The following is a 5,999-nucleotide window of genomic DNA, read 5'->3' as shown; positions in this document are numbered from 1 at the left end:
CCCCAACCTATGCCCGAAATCCCAAATACACACCTAACCTTTACTAAGGTCCTATTACCCCCCCCCCCCGAACTTATTTTATATGTAACATTCTACCCCTTTTTCGCCTACGTGGCACTATCTTGTGGGCCCAGCGCATGTTGACAATTTTTCAAGGATAGTGCCATGTAGGCAGAAAAGGGTAGAATATTATAGATAAATGAAGTTCAGGGGGGTAATAGGACCTTAGTAAAGGTTAGGTGTGTCTCTGGGATTTCGGGCATAGGTTGGGGAGGTACTTATGCATTTTCCCTTAAATAATATAGGTTTTTGGTTGTAATAGAATTCAAACTCATGACTTGCGCCTAACCACACATCAGACATCACAGGTTGTGCTCTTACCATAAGACCAAAGCCCACGGAGCAACTCAAGTCATTTGTTTCTCACATGATATTTCTCAAAGTATAATGAGAATAAATAAATATAGTAGTATACCTTAATCTCTTCAAGTTTAATCTTGGCAATGGCACCAACATCAATTACTGGAGATGTACCTTTTGAGATTTTAACAGAAAATGGACCTTTTTCTGGTTGTGGTATTCCAAATTCTGCCAAATTTCCAAACTTAAACTTTGCAATTTTTGCAATCACAATATCTACCAAAAGATAATGGTAGATATTTTAGCAACACCATTCCAATATGCACCATTTCTCTTGTTAAAACATGAATCTGCAAACATATATTAGGTTACGAGTTCAAGTGTCATGCTCTGACGATATTAAAAAAGAAGTATAAAATCAGGTCAATCATAAGGTAATTGCATATAAATCTTTAAGCTAAACATTAGTAGTAACCACATAAAATTACAAATATTAAACTATGTATCTTATTAGTGTAAAAAATCTTTATGTTGTTAGTGTACCTAATTTAAATACAATACAAATTACTCTCATCTCAGGAATAAAATACAAATTTCTTCCTCTCTTACTGTTGCATTTTACTAAAAAGTTTAAATCTAAATTTAAATTACTAATTTACAATCTTGAGATACAAACATATGCTATTTTTCATAAGTCGTGTTAGAGATAAGGCTTTAGATATTTATGTTACTTGATGGAAATGGCGAGTATTAATTACCATCGAAAAGATGTAGGAAACATATGCATATGTAATAACTAAACATAAAAAGAATTCGAATGAAATGTACATATTTGATAGAATTAATATGCTCCAACACAGAGTTGACAACAACAATGGTTTCATATAGCATTAATCGGTGCTGTAATATTTTTTAAAAAGTGATTTCAAACTAATTAACAAAATACAATTATGTCAAAATAAGTAGTACGTTAAAGCTTTGCCAAATAGGCTATTATGTCATTAATCCAAAGACAAAGGGTCAAGGGCTCCATAAACCATCGTTACAAGAATTTCATTCTAGCTCCTTAGGTGTCTGTTAATTCTACTTTATTTCAACTTTTTATTATTTTTGAATTAAAAGGTTCTGATAATTTTGTAAAATATAATTTTCTTATTTCTTTACTTTCTTATGTGCTATATGGTCCTTTATAATAGTATTTTCTAAATGCACATGTATATTCATCTATATAACACATATTACATATTGCTAATTTTGTCATTAGATTCCGATTTATGATTTTTTCTTTATTTTGTTCTTCTACCTCTGTTGTCACACTACTAAATTCATTTCTTATAGCTATTTCATATTTATATAATATTTCCATAGTTGTAGTGGCTATTCCACCATCAAATTTTTTATTATTTCTTAAAGTTGTTAAGCTTTCACTTGTTAAATTTTGTAGCCATAATTTTACTGTTCCTATAAGTGTTCTTTCTATGTATCCTGGTGCCTCTGCTATTACTATCTTGTTATCTATTAATTGTTTTGATATGTATCCTATCCATAATTGGATTGTTTTATTTATATCTGGTACACAGTCTAAATCTAAAAATTCATGTTGTGCAGTTATTGGTTTAGGCGTCCACTTTTTACTTAATCTTTTATCCCATGTAGTTTTTTCTTTATCATATTGTTCATAATTTTCATTATAATATTTTGGGTTAAAAGTTTTTGGGTTTTTTACTCCTGTTGTGCTAGGTTTTTCGTCTATGTCTACGTCTTCTGTATTTACTTCTAAATTCTTTGTATTATCTATGTTTGCTAAAAGTTCCGTATATGTTTCGCTTGTTTCTGAATGTTGTTCTAGATCATCGTCGTTTATTTCATCAACTCTTATTTCAGGTAGATTATTTTGGCTATTTTCTTCTTTTTCTTCTAATTCATCTGGTAATTGCAATTTTTCTTTAAATTTAATTATCTCATTTGCTAATTTTCTTTTTTGTTCTTTTTCTTTTTGTTTAATTTCATACATTTCTTTTAATATTGCTAGCTCTTTTTCTAGCTCTATTATTTTAGTATTTTTTACTTCTTCTAATTGTTGTATTTCCTTTTTTGCTTGTTGTTTTATTTTTTCAATTTCTGTTTTTCTATCTATTTCTTTTGTTATTCTTATCATGACAGTTAAACTATCTTCTAGTTTTACCGTTTCTTTTTCTAACATTAAACTTATATTGTCACCTATTTTCTTATATCTTCTTTCTAGATCAGAAAATATTATCTTTATTTTTAATCCGTCATAATTTTCATATGTTTTTTCATGTATTGCGTATTCTTCTTTATTCATTTATAAATTATGTTGTAGTTTATATTCTAAGTTATTTATTTGTATTTCTAGAAATAAAATAGTCTTTCTTTGTGCTATTATAGATTTGTGACAAATTCCTACGAATATATTATTGTTAAGTCTATTTTGCCTATGTTCTAATTCTTGTCGTTTTTCTATTATTATTTTATTAAGTTTTTTTCTATATTCGTTATTCTTGTTATTCATTGTATTTTTAATTATTGAATATATTTATATTCTATTTTAGATATATTATCTATTAATTGATCTAATTTTTCGTTATCAGTCTTTGTGATATTAAGTTGTTTATATTCCGGATATAATTTGTTTAATTTTCTTCTTAATTTTTTTAATTTTCTACTCGTATGTTTCTTACCGTGTTTCTTATTATCCATAGCTCTGATACCATCATTTTTCAGTGCGGAACTGGTAGTTGGTGAATTCATGAAAATGGTAGTGTGGTAGGTGAGTATTTTATTTTAAAGATTTTATTATAATATTCTTTTGCTAAGTGTCTTAATCTTGATATCTCTTTAATATTATTTTTTGGTAGTGCTAAATTCATGGTAATATGTAATAATATTTATTGTAATATTCTTCCAATAGTTGTTTCAATCTGAATATTTCTTTAATATTATATATGATATATTCATGATATAACATATCTTGGATTTTTTGGTACATAAATAAATTTTCCGCCATTAATTGTTCTAACAATTTTATTTCTTCCATAGCTCCTATCCAATATTGTAAATACTCGTAATTCATCTTAATCTGAATTTATTTCTAAATCGTACCATTCTATTCTTTCATTATCTAAATATAGATCTTGTAAATCTATTTCATACCATTCTTGATTTAATATATCTTCTGATTCGTAATCATTAAATATTTTTTTCCATATTATTCTTCTTAATTCAATTATTTCTATACCGTTAAGTATATATAGGATTAAAGATTTATAGTTTTTTATCATTTCATCATGCACGTATGTAGTCATGTTCTTTATTATGCAGGTTTTTTATTTCAAATTATTCCTTCCTATCATATTCATAATTGATTAAATTCATATTAGATCATTATGAATTAGATTATCTTTATCATGTTTTTCTGTCACTACTAGCATCGTACTTTAGCAGATACTTCCTTCTTATCAGCGCCTCAACTTTGTTTACTCCCCTAAATGGCTTTCCTCACCTACCGGTTTCAACATTAGGATGGCATAGTATAGAAATTTTCTCACTGTTTCCAGTGTGCTAATAAACTAGAAATCATGATTCAAATAATTCTAATACATAATAACTAACATAAATTTATTCAATCATATATATGATATTCAGGAATATATGAAATTAGTTCTGCATATTTTTTTAACAAATATACCTTTGCCTCTTGCTTAGCCATGCTATCTGAAATATCTTGTTGGATTTTAAATTTCTCCATATTAACTTTTAAGTATTTTTATATATTAGTGGAGAGACTGTTTTCAAGAAAGTTTTTATTACGTTAGGCATTGCCTGCCTCTTTATTTACATATGTCTCCCTTTATATAGAAAGGGAGTTCTTGCTTTATACGTACTATCCTACACTTGTCATCATTATTATGACACACACCATACTATGCACTATTCACTTTATGATGACACTTACCTAATTTATGACACACATTATGACACACTACTATATACTATTTACACCATTCATGACTTTTTTACAATAGGACAAATATCTTCTCATCTTATCTACTTTACCATATTTACTTTACCATACCTACTACCATACTTATCTATTTTACGACTTTGCTCTACAACTTTAAGACTTTTTATTTCGTCCTTATCTTCTTCTGCCATAAGTCTTCTTTTCCTTCATCTTTATCTTTATCATCTCCTTATCTTTTGGGCTTCCTTTTTTATCTCTTATTCTAGTTGGACGTCTGGAATTATATTATCTTCTCCGTTGCACTTTGAATATATATGGTCCGGGTATTTATGATCAATTAGCTTGCAATATCTGGTTAATAATTCTGCTGAAACAAATCCTTCTTTTAGTGCTCGTGTCGTAGGTCATTCTTCTAGCTTTAGTAGTGATAAAATCCATCTTTGGACTTCATCCATATCTTCTTTCCTTAGCTCCCTTGAATTGGAATAAATCATTAGCTGGTCTCTTGCATAGTAGCTCCATATAGCGTTTCCGTTTAAATAATTATTTGCTAGCTCTTGTATAATCGTTGATATACCAATTATCTTTTTGTTGGCATAAAAAATTGGTATCTCTATTTTGCATATCTCTTCTTGTTGTCCGATATCATCGGGTATAATCATATCTTTAGTTAATCCTATCTTGATAACCTATATTGGAGGTTTTATTTCCTCGTATAATATCTCCGCTGGTGCTGTATAGAATTTTATATAAAATAAATTTCCTTTCGTAACTCTTTTGTATGTGACGAATGCTTTGTGTAGTTCTGGTATTCCACTAACTTCTTCTCCATCGTATGTGTATATGGTATTTAACAGTCCGTAGTTATAACATGTTCTTACTAAATTAGCGTTAGTTTTTGGCGCGGGTGATATAGATTTTTGAACTTGAACCGAACACATATAATTTTGAATTTATGTGTTCAATAGTCTAAAGATGTAGTAAATAATTAAATTTTGTACATATGATAGACAAATCATTATATAATTGTAAATAATGAATCTAAATTTAAATCTAATAAATTGAATGACTGGATATAGAATTTTGAACTTGAACCATAATATTCAAATTCTAAATTTGTGTATGTTCAATAGTCTAAAAGATGTAGTAAATGATCTACTACTATAATAGAAAAAAAAATGTTACAGTTGCGTAATACATTAAAGTGAAAGTGTATGACAGTAATTAAAATAAAGATAATCATTTGTTTCTAGAAAAGAAGCAATATTCATAATTTAACAAAGCTAAATCGGTAAATTCTTAGCCATTTGTATTGAAGCTTGCAATATATTATTACAGTTTTGTTAAAAGTAAACGATACTCCTAATTAAGTGTGTAATCAAATAATCAAACAATCATACCAGTGCTAACCAAAACTAATAATCAAATAATTGCTAAAAAATCATGTATGATTATTTCTTATGGATTCCCTATATATTTATAGTGATAAAGTTTTTACTTGCAGATAAAAATTAATAGAATGTGCACACACCATGACTTTGTGACAATAACACCACAAGCTTTTAATCAATAACTAATTGTAAAAAATATTATTATTTTCAAATAACTTCACTGAAGAATTTACTGTAATGATAGAAAAATGCAAGCAAAATTT

The 5,999-nt window shown here is 27.8% G+C and overlaps 1 pseudogene; it reads right to left on the bottom strand.

Moving 5' to 3' along the window:
• Nucleotides 1-5,999, bottom strand: part of LOC125877036 (probable indole-3-pyruvate monooxygenase YUCCA10) — a 16,059-nt pseudogene that overhangs the window by 1,974 nt on the left and 8,086 nt on the right.

Source organism: Solanum stenotomum, chromosome 9 (genome assembly GCF_019186545.1).
Source record: "Solanum stenotomum isolate F172 chromosome 9, ASM1918654v1, whole genome shotgun sequence".
NCBI classification, from domain to species: Eukaryota; Viridiplantae; Streptophyta; class Magnoliopsida; order Solanales; family Solanaceae; genus Solanum; species Solanum stenotomum.
Note: the sequence above shows the minus strand (reverse complement) of the source record. Positions and strands in the feature narration are given on the sequence as shown.